Genomic DNA, 17,352 nt, shown 5'->3' on the forward strand with positions numbered 1-17,352 from the left:
CGGCTCCGCTCCTCAGTCTCAGAATCTGGTTTGTGTACACAGTCACCGGTCCTTATTTACTTTGGAAGGAGTTTGTGCCTCTGGATTTCCTTGCCTTATCAACTCCAAGTGATGAATTTAGTTGATTCTTGTATGACGCCATCCTAATGTTTGGGGACGCTGCTTAAAAGCAGCCGGTTCTGAGCTGGAAGAAGACACTTTGATATAGAACTTTTTTTTTCCCTCTTGGTCCACTTTTTAAAAAACAAAACAAATGAAACACTTTGTGTGTGTGTGTGTGTGTGTGTGTGTGTGTGTGTGCTCACTACTGTGCATGTGTGGAGATCAGAGGTCAGCTTGGGGAAACCAGTTCTGTCCTTCCCACCATGTGAGTTCCAAGGATTGAACTCAGGTTGTTAGGCTTGGTGACAAGCCTCTACACATGGAGACATCTTGTTGGGCTCCCCCCTCCCCTCCCTCCCCTCCCTCCCTTCCCCTCCCCTCCCCTCTCTTTCTCTCTCCTCTCCCTCTCTTCTTTTTCTTTGCCCCCCCTCCCGGTCAGGATCTATATTTTCTTCCTGTCTTCTGCACTGGGAAAAACAAGGCAGAAATATCTGTTTTGTTGTACTTCAAGAACTGGCACTTTGCTTTGACCACCTCCAAGGCGGTTTAAAACTGATTCTCAGTTTCCTCATCTGCGAGATGGGGATAATTTTACGTGGTCAGGGCCAACCTTAGTGGGTTGATATAAGAACGAGTTAAGATACTATATATGGAGATGTTTCCCCTCCATATTAAAGATTAAAATGTAATTGTGTATGTGTTGCTGATCACAAGACCTTGAACACCGTAGGTGCTGCAAAATTGGTTAGAGTCCACAGATGCTACTCCCATGGGAGCTGCTTTAACTATGGCCACCAGATGGCAGCAAAGAGCAAGTTTCCCTATGAGGCTCAATGGGCTCCAAATGCAGGATGAAATGGTTAGCGACTATCAGGCTATCCCTGGCTTCTGTACCTATCATGTCATGTCGCTCAACCCTTCCCTATGCCAAGACCACTTATGTGTCCTTCTGCCAATCCCTTCCACAGGAATTGTTTTTTTTTTTTTTTTTTTTTTTTTTTTTGGTTTTTTGAGCCTGTCCTGGAGCTGGTTTTTGTAGATCAGGCTGGTCTCGAACTCACAAAGATCCGCCTGCCTCTGCCTCCTGAGTGCTAGGAATAAAGACGTGCACCACCACTGCCCGGCTGGGAATTGCTTTTTAAATACACATTCAAGGACATGCTGAATTAATGGCAATCCCTGTTGCTTACAGCCTGTAGTTAATGTGGACTGCCAAAGAAAATTGAGCCTGAGGGATTTATGAAGTACATATTTATGAGGCAACAGGGAAATATGGAAATATTTAGATTACTTAAGATCCAAGTCCTTGTCTCAAGTGGAAGTATCTGGGATCCATCCATTATCCATTCAGTAAACATTTATTCCTGCCTTGGAATAAAGATGCATTTTTTTTTCTTGGAGCCAAGTCTCTCTGTTGTGTAGCTCTGGCTGCCCTACAACTTGCTCTGTAGACCAGGCTAGCCTCTATAGACCAGATCCCAGAGATCCCCCTGCCTCTGCCTCCCCAAGTGCTCTGATTAAAGGCATCACCACATTCTTTCTTTTCTTCTTTCTTTCTGTCTGTCTGTCTGTCTTTTGATAGAAGCTAAAACATGGAGGAACTATGGAAGTGCGCTATAAGGTGACAATTTTTAGAGTGGGTCAGCGGAAGACTCCCTGGGAAAGTGGTCCTTGAGGTGAGATGCAAGATTTGGCTACACAAAGGACCAAGCTAGAGCAGGCTGGGGGCAGGGCAGGGCACTGGGCGGTCCAGTGAAGCCTGTGTGACTTTGTATCGGTTTCATCCAGGAAGTAAAGACTGACCGCTCAGCTGTCGTCTGGCTCAGCTGTCGTCTCGTTCACATGTCACCGCAGCATCTACACGTGCTTTGAAGACTCCCTGTGGGAGCTCGCAGAGGGCAGAATTCATTTATCCCGTGGGCAGGCGCTGATCTCACCGTATGCTTATGGTGGCGCCGTGGCTGCCATGCCTGGGTCATCACCCTCGAGAGGCTGTTGGCTCCTCCCCCACAGTCTGTCTCACAGGTTAGGAGGGCTCTCAGGAAACACACCTGTGTTTTGAGCACATATTCCTTGGCTGTGATCCTATTCTCTGTCTCCCGTATCCGTGATACCGAGTGCTCCTGACCTGGAGGCATGGACCCAGGGTGCTGTAGGTAGAATTCAGGCAACTGTGATGTTGGGGTGCATGCCAGATTTCTTCTTCTCTTGTGAATGTAGACCACAGATCCCAGTGGTGTTAACAAAGCCCTTGTCTTTGGCACCGGAAGTCACAGGTGCTGGCATGTGGCATGGCTAGCTGGTACTGACATCTCGGAATTCAGTCATCAGTACTTAGAAATTATGCTTGTTTTTTTTTTAATTTTTAATTTATTTATTTTTATTTTTTTAACATATCGATCCCAGTTCCCTCTCCCTCCCTCTTTCCCTCTCTCTTACCCTTTCATGCCCTCCCCACTCTCCCCTCCCACCTCCCCCCCCACTCAACATGTAGGATGATGCCCTCCAGGAGGGGTCATCTAAATCTGTCAAGTCATTTGGAGTAGGGACTAGGCCTTCTCTCCTGTCTCTAGGTTAAGGGAGTATCCCTCCACGGGATGTGCCCCCAATGTCCCTTTGTGCACCAGGGACACATCCTGGTTCCACTGTCTGAAGTCCCTTAGACTGCTCAGTCCTTCTAGCTGAGACCCATGGTCGGGGATCTGAGTCAGTCCCATGCTGGATTCCCAGCTGTCAGTCTGGGGGCCCTTAGCTCCTCCTTGTTCAGGTCAGCTGTCATGCTTGCTATTTTATTTATTTATTTTTTTAAGATTAGGTCTTTTTATTTAGGGTATCACTGTATCTCAATTTGGCTTTGTAAAGAATCTTGACCTCCACAATGGCAGAGTGTAACATGGAATTGCAAACTGAAATGAACCCCTTTCTCCCCCTAAGTCACTTCTTGTCGGGGCATTGTGTCCCAGCAACAGGAACGAAACAGGACCATAGGCAGGCGTTCACTCTCGCTGCTCCGTGGGGGTTGCGAAAGCTATCCTCCATCCTCAACTCGATGGACTGAAAACTCAGAGACCACGAGCGCAAATAAACCCTTCCTGCCTTGCGGTGTTTGGCTATTTTTTCGTAGCGGCTGAAAGTCTAGCTGACTTAGGCCCTTTTATGCCTGGCTTGGGAAGAGCCCCTCCAGGAGGAACAGGGAATAGAAAAGTGTGGGCGGATGGAGAGGGGCAGCCTTGAGAGGAGCAGCTGCTATTGCCTACTGTGAGGTAGTCAGATGTGTTGATTCATGTGGACCTACAGGCAGAGCGTGTACGTGTACCTGTGCATGTATGCTTGCGTGCATATGTGTGTGTGCACGCGCGTGTGTGTATGTGAGTGTGTGCATGTGTGTGTTTGTGCCCTGCCAGAATGAGCATAGGTAATTGCAATCTACTTCTCCTCTGAAGCCTCTTTCTGGCCACCGGCTTCGCTCCATGTCTCCAGGGAGCTTTGGGTACAATCGGCAAAGCCAGGAGAATCTACGACTCATTCCCTTTCAGTTTCCAATGGGGGATGTTTTTCTGTGTTTGTTTCTCTTGTTGGTTGGTGAATAAAACACTGATTGGCCAGTAGCCAGGCAGGAAGTACAGGCAGGGCTACCAGACCAGGAGAAGGTTGAGGAGAGGGAGGAGAGACACCATGTAGAGGCAGAAAGAGTAACATGCCGGGACATTACCGGGTAAGCCAAGAGCACGTGGAAATACATAGATTAATAGAAATGGGTAAATAACTAAGAGAGAGTTAGCTAGCCAGTAAGAAGCCATCGGCTAAACAGTTTATAAATTAATATAAGTCTGTGTGTTTATTGGGGCTAATCGGCTGCCAGGCGGAACAGAAACTCCAGCCTCAAATTCCTATTCATTTCCCTTTCTTTTTCTACCAAAACTTATAAAGGCACATTTTTTTAAGGCCTGAGAAATAATGAAGGAAGTCAGCATTAGAAGTCCCTGAGGACTGGAGAGGCGCTGATGGGAGACGCCATTCTGTAACTATGTTTCTCATACTGGTTCATGAATAAAGCACTGCTGGCCAATAGGAAAGGAAGATAGGAGAGACTAGGAGACAAGGAGGAAAGAGGAAGTAGTAAGGAGGAGTCAAGATGGAGAGACTGGGGAGACGAGACACTGGCCCCTTTCCTCGGTAAGAACGCCACATAAGACCACATGGAAATACATAGAAATGGGTTAATAATTAAGACAGAGCTAGCCTATAAGAAACTAGTACCTGGCCAACAGCATTATATCAAATACAGAGTATTGGTGTATTAATTGGGACAAGACCAGCTGCGAGCAGAAAAACATACCCTTACAGAGGTGCTCTGTGGGTAAGAGGGCATACCGCTCTTCCTGAGACCTGAGTTCAAATCCCAGCACTTAAAGTGGGCAGCTCACAACCTCCTATAACTCCAGCTCCAGGGGATCTGGAGCCTTCTCCTGGCCTCTGAGAGCATGTGGCAGGCACATAACACATATCCAAATATGGAAATATCCATACATATCCATACACATGAAAATAAAAAATGAGACAGCTTTAAAAGAAAATAAGCCTGGGGCTAGAGAGATGGCTGAGTGGTTAAGAGTGATTCCTGTCCTCCCAGAGGACCTGAGTCCTCCAGCATCGCATACATGGGTTCCCAATAGCAGTTAGTCTAGCTCCAGAGCAACAGACACCCTCTTCTGGTCTCTGCAGGGCCCATGTGTCATATACATATAAACAAATATGAAATTTAAAAAGTAAACAAATCTTTTAAATTAATTTAAAAAAATTCTGAGCACTGGTGTCTGGTCCCTTGGAACTGAAATTTCAGACAGTTGTGAGCTGCCATGTGGGTGCTGGGAACTGAACCTGGGTCCTCCGGAAGAACAGTCAGTGCTCTTAGCCACTGGGCCATCTCTCTGGCCCCATAAGTAAATAATTTTTGAAAAGAAAATTCCCTGCCGGCCGGTGATGGCACATGCCTTTAATCCCAGTACCCGGGAAGCAGAAGCAGGCAGGTCTACAAAGTGAGTTCCAGGACAGGCTCCAAAGCCACACAGAGAAATCCTGTCTCAAAAAACGAGAGAGAGGAAGAAAGAGACAGAGACAGATAGACAGAGAGGGAATCCCTTAGACTTCTAGGTTAAAATACAGAGTTCAGGCCCCATGATAAACCTACCAAATTAGACTCCCTGGGTGGGACCAGGGCTTGTGTGCTTAGCAAGGTTCCCTGAGTAATTTCTGATGCACTTACCAGTTCAAACGCCATTATGTTAGATTGGTGTTTCAGGATTGGTTGCCTATTAGAATTACCTGGAGGGCTGGAGAGATGGCTCAGCTGTTAAGGGCTAGGCACACAACCAAAAATATAGAATTACCTAGAGAGCAAACCACACCCCCATCACAAAACACAAGTGTCTCTCTCTCACACACACACAAATAGAAAGGAAAAAAATTAAAGGGGGGATTTGCTATAGCTGCTCCCATCGCCGATGTGTGAGCATCTCCTCTTTGAGGGTTCCATTTGTGAATACCATCCTTGTGCTTTGAAGCCATTGGGATACGGGACATCGCATCTGTGAGCTAACATTTCGCAAACTGTACGGCGTGTGTGTAACACATCAATCTTCTTTTATCATGTGAGCTGGTTGGTTCCGGTGAAAGGCTGAAATCAGGGCATACACAAGTTTCAGGTGTATTGTATTTCTGTGCTGGTATGGGGTGCTGGTAAAGGCTGGGTGTCTGGGTTTAAGTAACAGAAATAACAAAACCTGGCTACGAGGGGGGTCTGGCGGTGTAGCTCTGGGAGAGTTCCTGCCTAATGCCTGCAAGATCTGGGTTCGGTCCTCAGCACTGGAAGTTAGAGCGCATGCCGAGTGTCTGCCAGTCTATCTGCTGTCAGTCAAGCTCAGTTTAGCCTTGTGAAGTCACTGGCCATGGACACACAGAGAGCTACACAATCAGCGGTTCTGGAGAGTAATGTTTTGCTTCAGCCCCCACCACACTCCAGTATTAAGTCAAAATGACTAACTTAGTCCCGGTCTTATATCTCATAGTCAGAACGTCACTCGTTCCCAACAAGTTGGATTTATGTTAGCAGCAAAGGAACGGGCATCGTTTAGCCTGTGAGTTCGGCTCGCAGGACGACAGGTGAGTGCAAGGGTTCATGTCACCCCAAATGCTTATGTTAAATGTCCAGTTGCCTGAAGCGTGACCAGCTTTTCCTTTTGTGTCATGTGACCTGGCTCCGGGGACTTTACCCTTGCTTATGACATCAGCCAGATAGTCACCTTGAGCAGTTCCCTTAAATTTCCCTGCTTTATTTTTCCTCTCTCTCACAAACTGGCAGGAAAAAGAGGTCTATTATATCACAAGGGGGCCATGCGGAACAGTCCACGGATATCAGGTGCCCAAGAGTGGCTCAGAGCCATCTGCACCACTGATTAACGGGAGGCTGCTGAATACTAAGTTGCAGGCTCCAGCCCTGGTGCTCACTCTAGACCATCTCAAGACCTTAATTATCACTGTGCCAGACGCAGGGTAGAAATGTACGAGCTGACTCACTGCGGTTTCCCACTGATAGCAGTGAAAGGAATGAGGTTCCTTCTCTCAGTATTAAAAAAAAAATGCAACAAATTCCAGAGATAGAAAGGGAAAGAGATGGATGGGTGGGTGGATGGATGGATGGACGGAGAAGGAGAGAAGTTACCTATTAACCACAGTCAGCATTCAACGGTGTTGTTCAAGGATTGTTTAATTTTAACCAGATAGAGAATTTGCTTCAATCACAATTAGCTCTCAGTCCTGACTGCAAACCAGATCACCTTGGGGAAGTGTCCAAGAAGACAGCCTGCTCTGGCTGATCTGGTTTAAACAGATCGGATTAGAATCTAGTAATCATCCTTTACTTTTTAAACTCTCTGGGTAATTCTAATATGCCTAAAAACTACCAACCTAATGCAACGGTGCTTGAACTGTTAAGTGTGTTGTAATTACTTGGGGGACCTTATTAAGTATGCAAGGTCTTGGCTTCTGCCCAGAGAGTCGAATGTGGTAGGCTTATGGTCAGGGACTTGGAAAATGCATTTTAACCTAGCAGCCTAGGAAAGTTTTTTAAAAATCATTTTAAAAAATCATTAAGGATTTGTTTATTTTTTATTTGTATGTGTGAGTGCCTGCATGTGTATATGTCCCCCATGAGTGTGTCGGGCATCCTTGGAGGCCAGATGAGAGTGTCCGATCCCCTGGAACTGGAGCTAGAGGCAATTGTGATCTGGAATGTGGGTGCTGGGAACTGAACCCAGGTCTTCTGTGGCTACAGGAAGTACTCAACTCCCGAGCCGTCTCTCTGGCCCTTTCCTTGTTTTCAGTTATGAGGATGTGTGTGTTTTGTGTGTGTTTATGCGTGTGAGTGTGGGTGCCCACAGAAGCCAGAAGAGGGCGCTGGCACTGGATTCCTGAGAGCAGGAGTCCTGGTGTTAGCCATGGGATGTGAGGGTTGGGACTGGAACTCAGGTCATCTGCAAGAGTAGCAGGGACTCTTAGCGGCTGAGCCATCTCTCCAGCAGTCTTGGGGCATGTACAGCGTTGGGGTTTATCACAAGGAAGTAACCAGAGGCGTGTGCAATGTGTGGCCTTGAAAGTGGTCACGGCAGCACCGTCTAACAGCGGTCCCTAACACTGGATCACACTGGATCGGCTGGTGAGTTAAGTACCATACATATGCTAACGGCTCTCCTGTTAGGTTGCAATGGGAAATGGAGGAAGGGAGTGTGGTGAACCTAAGGGTTACTTAGCAATAGGGAAAGGTGTGACACTGGCACCCAGTGATCAGAGGCCAGAGGTTTGTTACTATCCTGTGATACTCAGGATAGCTCCCGACAACAAAACTTTATCATGATGAAATGTCAGTGGGGCTGATACTCAGCTGCGGTGTCCTGATGTGTGGCTCGAACCTCCCGCCAGCGATGGGAAGATGTCCAGGGGAGCCTGGGTGGCATGTTAGAAGCAGCAGCCCTCGGATGGGCCTCCTGGATGAACCAGCTGAGCATCTCCAAATTTTCATTTTCAGGAAAGTGAAAATAGCTTATAGGATCAATAACAAGCTACGCTGTGTAAATAGTCCACTCTGATTGACGAGTCCAGCAACAACAGCAGACGGGAAAGATAAAGACAAACCGTGGGAAGCTACCTGGCGGCCATGAAAAGTCCATCCTTGTAAAGACACACACAGCTGGATGTGGTGGTGCACACCCGTCATTCCAGCACAGGGCAATCAGGAGTTCAAGGCCAGGCTCAACTATACTGAGATCAAGGCTAACCTGCGCTACATGAGATCCTATATTAAGAAGTTAAAATTGCCAGGTGGTGATGGTGCATACCTTTAATCCCAGCACTCGGGGAGGCAGAAGCAGGAGGATTTCTGTGAGTTTGAGGCCAGCCCAGTCTACAAAGTCAGTTCCAGGACAGCCAGGGCTATACAAAGAAACCTTGCCTCGATAAATCAAAAAAAAAAAAAAAAAAAAGAAAGGAAAAAGGAAGGAAGAAGAAACCTAACTCAGACAGTACTGTTAGCAAATGAATAGGAAAATAGGCACATCCAAAACCCATGCCGTAACATTAACAAATTTAAAACTCATGATGAATTATATAGTTTTTTTAATTTAAAGCTCTCTGTATTTGTTTTAACATGTATATATTTGTAAAGTAAGTCAGAAGAGATACATTTAAAATTTTGTTAGATGATGCCAAATACATGTATTACACAGGCACACAAATAAATCTTTAAAAAGTATTTAGCTAGTTTATAGTGTATGAACAGACACATTTGTGTTAATAGTAACAAATGAGGATATTGTCACCCATGATACTAAAAAGAGAAATATATATACTCCAACATGTTTTTGATAATACAAATTCATTTTTAAGACATTCACAGAAAGGGCCTGGAGAATGGCCGTGTGGGTAAAACACTTGCTGTGAAAGTTTGATGACCTGAGTTTGAATTCCTAGACTCTAGTTGCACAGCTAGGCATAGTAGCACGTCTACAATTCCAGCATCCTTACAAAGAGAGGCTACATAGGGACCAGGGAATTCCTGGGTCATGGGTCACCTAGCCTAGCATAAGCAGCTTTAAGGGACAAAGACCCAGTCTGAGGACTGGAGGCACCACTCACATGTAGTGGTATCCATGCACCCGTAGTCACAGAAACATGCAAACACCACACACACACACACACACACACACACACACACACACACGCTCACAGAAACATGCAAACACTAAACTCACACATACACACACACTCATAGAAACAAGCAAACACCACACACACACACAGACACGAAAACACCACACACACACACACACACACACACACACACAAATCATGGATGATACATACATCAAAATGCTTCACGAGTGCTGGACAGGTGGTTCGGCAGCTGAGAGCACTGGCTGCTCTTCCAGAGGTCCTGAGTTCAATTCCCAGCACCCACGTGGTGGCTCACAGCCATCCATGGTTGAATCTGATACCCTCTTCTAGCATAAAGGTATACATACACACACTGATTAAGAGCTCATATACATTAAATAAATAAGTAAATGCAAAAAAAAAAAAATGCTTCACAAGGCAGGGCAGTGGTGATGAACGCACCTTTAATCCCAGAACTTGGGAAGCAGAGGCAGATGGATCTTTGTGAGTTTGAGGCTGGCCTGGTCTATAATAGCGAGTTCCAGGACACCAAGAGCTACACAGAGAAACCCTGTCTCAAAAAAAAAAAAAAAAAAAAAAAAAAAAAAAAACCAAAAGAAACAAAAACAAAAACAAAACAATCTTCACTATCCAGAAGTGGTATTGTATGCTCTTCTGTTTCCAACACTTCTGCAATGAGGTTATAATTCTTCTGAAATTAGAAATTCTGGAAAACCTGCCAGAAATGTTCTCTTTCTCCTAAAGTGCATCTGCCTGAACTGAGGATGCTGTGCGCGGCTCTGGCTAAGGGATGTGCAAACAGGATTTGGCTGTGAGTGTGATATTTGCCAGGGATCTGAGGTGAAGCTACTGGGTGGATAAGCTGGAGTTGTGACCCTGGGAGACCTCTGCTAAATCAGCATTTCCTTCGCATGTGAGCCTGAGTGGATGTCATCTACAGACCAATTTATTTAATACGAAAAAATGTTTATGCTATTAGAATTCATTGTTATCTTCAGTTTATTGAAAAAAAAAAAAAAAAAAAAAAAAAAAAAAAAAAAGATTCTGTTTCTTCTCCCAAAGCAAGTGCCTCTGCCCTCAGAAAGGAAGCAGAGTCCTTCATTCAGAAGATAATTACAGGGCTGGGCTTCTGTCCCGGGTGGTGTTCTAGAGGCAGGAGTCCTTGGAGGAGCTATCCAAGGTCCTGGCTGTAGGGACAATGGCCATTTCTTTAATTATTTCTTATTGACTTGGTATATGTGCATCAAGCTTGCCTTTCCATTGCTGTGACAGAGCAGAGGCCACATGCATCTTGGGGGGAAGAAATGGTTAATTTCAGCTTACAGGTGACAGGTCATCACGGAGGGGACAAGGGCAGGAACTCAAGCAGGAACCTGGAGGTGGGACGAAGCAGAGGCCATGGCGGAACACTGCTGACTAGCCCCCACCTGGCTTGTTCACCTAGCTTTCTTTCTTCTCCTCCCTCCCCCTCCCTCCCTCCCTCTCCCTCCCTCCCTCTTATCCTCTCCCTATTTCTCTCTCTCTCTCTCACTATTTCTCTCTCTCTCTCTCAATTGTATTCCTTTTTTGACATAGGGTTGTCCTGGAACTCGCTCTGTAAATGAGGCTGGCCCTGAACTCACAGAGATTTTCCTGCCTCTGCCTCCAGAGTGCTGGGATCAAAGGCGTGCACCGCCACCATCCAGTTTCAGCCAGCTTTCTCATACAGCCCAGCCCCACCTGCTCAAGGTGACATCACCTACAGTTGGCTGGACTCTCCTACATCAATTAGCAATAAAAGCGTTGGAAAGTTCAAAATCTGCTTTGGGTTGGCCACAATCCTAGGCACTACCTATGCAGCAATAACACAGATGTAGGTTCTTACTCCTCACTCCCATAGACTGGCAATTTCTGGGGCTACAGAGCTGTTAGCTGAGGGGGCTGCGACTTACGGTTCAAAACCCAGTGCTCATTCCAATGTGTGCAAGAAACATAAATGGCATTAAGGAGCAATAAATGGCACTAAGAAACACCTTGGCTCCTATTAATGATGGTGTCTCCCGAGAAGAACTTGAGGGCGGAACCTTAGAGCTTGTCTTTGTAGAGGGATTTCCATTTTCAAACTTGGACAAGGAAGCCACCCCCAGCTGCTGGCAGCTACAGATGTGAGCCCTAGCTAGTAGCCCTAGGGGGACTGCCTCCCTTAGAGTCAGCTAGGCGCCCGAGGTCGTCCATCACCTTCCAGAAAGGAGACGTGCATCCAATGACGACACACCTGGAGGCTTTCGGGAGGGGGCTGTCAGCTCAGACCTTTGCTGTATTACTGCTGGGTTTCTTCCTGCCAGGCCAGCTTCTCTCCAGAACATTCCCAAGGGCATCACACAGCAGACTCTAGTCAACACAGACACTGGTCTTCATCTCAAAGTGGGCTGATGGGGGGATACCCTTCTATATGCATGTTTCTCAAAGCTGTTTGGGCAATAGAGGCAGGAAGATAGGAGGGACTAGGAGGCAAGGAGAATTCTGGGAAAGGTAGGCAGGACAGCCCACCAGAAGGTGAGGCCATGTAGCCGCCAAAGGAGAAACAGGTCCGGGAATTCTCCAGTAAGCCAAGACCTCATGGAAATACATAGATTTTAGAAATGGGTTAATAATTAAGACAGAGCTAGCCAAAAAGAAGCCCCAGCCGTCGGCCAACAGTTTAATTAATATAGCATCCCTGTGTTTATTTGGGGCTGGAGCTTGGTGGGACCTTGTGGAAAGAAACTCCAGCAACAGTGGGCTTCCCAGGGACCCAGCCTGTGTCAGGGACCTCAAGGTGTCCGTTGTGGGTTGAATGGTTTCAATAATAATTACATAACAATAGCGAAACTAGTGTCTCTCTTCAGGGCTTTTGAGTTGGTGTCTGAGGCAACTTGAGTCATGATTCTATTGGGGTACCCAGTTTGTGTTCACTTCCTAGTCTTCAGGTCCCACCTCCGAAGGTTTCTGTAACCTCCCCCCTAACAGCGCCACCAACTGGGGGAAAACACCCCAGCCTGTGGGGGACACTTATTCCAAGGGGACAAAGTCGGGAGGAGGATGGGGGAAGGGTCAGTTGGCGGGGGTGGGGGGTGGAGAGAAGGGTGGATTTGATAAAAGTAAAATGCATTAATGTGTGAAGAAAGACGTTCTCTTTGGATGTGAGCCTCTGATGATTTCCGCACTTCCTCGGGGTTTGATTCTACACACAGAACTGTGAAAGGAGGGGACACCTGCAATTCCTCTTTAAAATTCAGTCATTAATGAGGTCCCTGTACTGTGTCCTACAATGCATGTTCCCACCACTTTAAAAATGGTGCTGGGCTCCCCCCACCCCTGCCCCCCCACCCCAGGCTGCTCTTTCTGGCCCTCGGGAGCCCCCTGCACTATTCTTAGGGGAGTAGGTAGGTGGATCAGATGGGAGCTGCAAAGGCAACTTAAGAACTCGGCACAGCACTCACTGTGAGAGCGAACGCTGCGCTGCTCTTTTCCTTCTGTAGCTGACAAACTGGGCCCCAGCTTGCTCCACTGGTGAGGTGGCACCTGCTCTGCAACATGTAGAGAAGGGGTGAATTGTCTGAACAAATGTCACATGATCAGACACGCTCTGGCTCACATTTAGAGTTTTAAAATCATGCTGGAATCTTTCTAGTTGAGTCCTCAAGTCAATGTTTGTCTGTGGAGATCTCTATCCATCCATCTATCTATCTATCTATCCATCTACCTATCATCTATTACCTACCTATCATCTATCTATTTATCTATCTATGTACTTATTTATTATCTATCATCTATCTATATGTCTATCTGCCTACCTACCTATCTATCATCTATCTACCTGTTATCTATCATCTATCTATTTGTCATCTATCATCTATCTACCTACTTATTTATTATCTATCATCTACATATATATGTCTGTCTGCCTACCTACCTATCTATCATCTATCTGTCATCTATCTATCATTTATCTATCAATCTATCATCTATCTATCTGTCATCTATCATCTATCTACTCTGTGTGTGTGTATGAGTGCATTCACTTGCATACGTGTATACAGGCATGTAGACGTAGATGTAATCCTCAGTTCCTCCCCCCTTTACTTTGTGAGACAGGATCTCTCGTTGAACCTGGGGTTTCACCAAATCAGCTAGCCCTGGCTGGTGAGTGAACTCCAGGGATCTTCCCATCTCTGTCTTGCCATCTCTGGGACTACAAGGCCTCTGTAACAGTCACACTGAGGTCCTTCTATTTGTGCAGCAGGCATTATACCAACCAAGCCACTTCCCAGCCCCAGCTCAACATTTTGCATGGTGGAATTGTGTTTGTCAACGCAGCAGCCAGCAGTAAAACCACATGTATGTAAATATATGCATACATGTTATGTACATATAACAGTGATCCTTCTTTTTTCGTATATACACACAAATACACAAATACACATGCATATGTTTCTGAGCTTCATGTGGGTTTTAAGAGCTGACAATGTGCCCCAAGAAGTGTCTGCTGTTTGGCTCTGTCTTCAAGCTTAGATACATGGAAATGATATGCATTGATTGGGTCAGTCAAGATGAAAATTTCCAGTTGAACTTGAGGGGTTGGGTAGGATCCATCCTGAGTGACAAAGAAAGACTCTAAAAAAAAAAAAAAAAAAAAAAGAATCCTAGAATCAGCAGGATGGCTCAGTGCGTAAGGTCGGTCACTGATAAGCCTGAGTTTGGCCCCAGAACCAACACAGTTCTGGAAGAGAACTTTTTTTGTAGCTCTGACTGTCCTGAAACATCCTCTGGTCTTCCAGGATGGTCTCAAACTCACAGAGATACTCCTGACTCTGTTTCCAGAATGCCGGAATTAAAGGTGTGGGCCACTACCACCATTACCACCGCTACCCACCTGGCAAGAACCAACTTTTAAAATATGTCTTCTAGGAGCTGGAGAGAAGGCTAAGAGCACTTGCTAATCTTCCAGAGGACCTGGGTTCAGTTCCCAGCAATCACATGGTGGCTCACAACCATCTGTAATGAGATCCGGTGCCCTCTTCTGGTGTGCAAGCATGTATGTATGCATACAGAATACTGTATACATAATAAATAAATAAATCTTTAAAAAAGTCGTCCTCTGCCCTCCACATTCTCATCATGGCAGACATGTGCCCACATATAATACCCGCACACAAAATAAACAAATGTGAATAAAATAAATTCCAGTTGAGAAAAAAAAACCCACGCCAAAACACTGATTTCTTAACTGTCGGGCACGTTAATGGCCCCAGTTTTATCAGAGGGTTCAGACATGAGACTTTTGGTCCTCAGAAAGGGTCTGTTTGCTAAGGAGGCTGAGAAAGCCTGCTTTGGGGGTTAGGTGCTCTTGAATGACAGACATGTGGTCCAGAGTTCTCTCTACCTAATCCCCTTCCAGAGAAGTATCTGGTGATACTGGCAAGAGATGGTTGCTGTGGAAGATGCCATCCATAGGCAGCTTACTCCTGGTAGCATCAATGACTGGTTAGACACGAACAAAGGGAGTCATCACTGTAGCTGCGGGGAGACATGTCTCTGGAGTTCAGCCTCAACCCCTTATAAGCAGGACAGTGAACATATTCCTAGGGGCTGGGCCCTGGGAACAGTCCCCTACTCAATAGGCCTGGCATGCTGTGCCATTTATAGGTTTCTGGGCACAAGAGACAGACTCTGGCAGGGCAGACGTACACCATGTCCATTTGTGGTCACGTCTGGGATCCTGGCACAGTGTCTGATGGAGTGACCAGGGCATCACATGCTCATATGACGATGTCCCTCAGTGACTCCCATTTCATTCACCTGACCCCTCTAATGGTGTGTCTCCTCCTCCCTTTTTTTTTTTTAACCTGTCTAAAATGTTTGTGCACGTAGGAGGAAAGGTCACAATTGCCTGTAATTCCAACTCCGTGGAATCTGATGTGGCTCTGAACTCTGCTGGCATCTGCCCTCATGCACATATGAATGCAAACACACACCTACACACAGAGTAAAAGTAAAAATAACTAAAAATACAAATAAGGTGAGGCATGGCGACATATGCCTTGAATTTCTTGGGCAGCAGAGGCAGGGAGATCTCTGTGAGTTTGAGGACAGCCAGGTCTACATGGAGAGATCCTTCTCAACATCCCCACACACACCAAATAAAATGTGTGTGCTTACCTAGGTTCGTGTGTGTGCCCATGAGTGTGATGCCAGAGGACAAGCTCAGGTGTCATCCTCAGGAATGCCATTCACCTTTGAGCCAAGGTCTCTTGTGGGTCTAGAGCTTATCGAATGAGCTAGACTGGCTGTCCAGTGAGCCCTAAGTCCTTCGGGCATCATCTCTGTAGAGCTAGGATAACACGTTCACACCTCTACATTTTATGTGGGTTCTGGGGCTCAGACTCAAGGCCCCACGTGTGTAAGAAGATGCTTCGATGACCTAGCCATTCCCAACCCCTATTACAATGTTTCTGTTCCTCTCTTTCAGAACTGGAGTCTATTTTCTCAAGCCCCTCTGATTGGGTTGGCTTTGTGACTGCCCTTGGCCAGCTGTGTGGTTAGATTTGCTGTCTCTGAGCTCCAGAGCTGGGACTTCCACAAGCTATTAGCTTCTGCTAGTCTTCTGAAGACACCATGCTGTAATACTAGCTGGGGGGGGGGGAGCTCAGGGGTAGGGTGGGGGTGACAGGGAGGAGAAATGAGGCTCCCCAGATGCCCACCAGCACCCCCTGACCACCGGGGTGGTTCTTCCAGCCATTCCATGCCAACATTCTGGTCCCGAGCAGCCACCTTGATAAAAAAAAAAAAGAAAGAAAAAAAGAAAAGAAAAGAAAAATCAGGTAAGCCCAACAGATCTGCACACAAACCCACAGAACCACACAAAATGGCAAATCACTGTTGTCAATTCTATATAACTTGGTGGATGGATATAGATAGTAGCTGTAATCCATGCCTACCTCCTGGGCCTGGCAAGGAGTCATCTGCCAGGAGGGGCCTCCTGAAGCCTCTTTGGGCTTCTACAGTGTGAGGACTATGTCCTAGGATTTCCAGTGTAGCAATCTGTCATGGCAGTAAGCTAACCTTCAGTACCTAAGAGGAAAAACAGCTATATTCAAAACAATGGCCACGTAGCCCGTTTGGTTTTGTATGCTTCTTGTATGCAGAGCTGTGTAACTACCCTGGGTACCTATTGCATGTCGTGCTAAACGCGGTTGAAATAAATATCGCCAGGACGGGCTGATCTGAATTAAACACTTGGAGTCTGCAGCCAGCCCTTCACTTCCTTTCTTGGCCCAGTTTGAGAACAAACACACACACGCCGAGCCACAAGAGAACGACTGATTTAGAACACATTAAATAAAGCAATGTGTAGGATGCCAGTGCAGAGAACTCGGAGCCGCCCGGCACGCTGACTCCCTAGTGCATGGGGAGTCAGGCCAGGCCCATGTCCTCAACTACTAAATACCCCGGGGTTGGGGAGCAGGGATGGCATGACTTCCATATCCCGAGTAAAACATAGCTCAGGGATTCTCACACAGGGACACTGTGCTCCTAGGGGCCGCTGGGAAATATCTGGAAACTTTTGGGTGACACATCTACCGGGTTGACTGGCAAGGGTGCTTCCCAGGGAGTAACCCTTCATGACAATGGATTACCTGGCTTCTGGGGCTGGGGTGTTGCTAGATGCTACAGGACTGGCTTCTCTATACCAGACCTAAATTCAGTCCCTGGGGTGGAAAAGGAGAGGGGGTAGTGAATTATTTAATTTTACCATTTCTTAAGATGTCTTTTGTGTGTGTGGTACATGTGTGTGCTGTGTGTGTGTGTGTGTGTGTGTGCAGGAACACACGGCCATGTGCATGTGTACAGATGTCCTGGGGGGACATGGGGTGTCTTGCGCTCTCGCACTCCGTCTTATTCCCTTGAGGCAGGGCCTCTCACTGAAGCTGGTGCCCGCTGTTTTGGCTCACGAGGCTGTCTGACCAGCAAGCTCCCAGGATCCACCACCTGTGTCTCCTG

Source organism: Phodopus roborovskii, unplaced genomic scaffold (assembly GCF_943737965.1).
Source record: "Phodopus roborovskii unplaced genomic scaffold, PHOROB, whole genome shotgun sequence".
Taxonomy (NCBI): domain Eukaryota; kingdom Metazoa; phylum Chordata; class Mammalia; order Rodentia; family Cricetidae; genus Phodopus; species Phodopus roborovskii.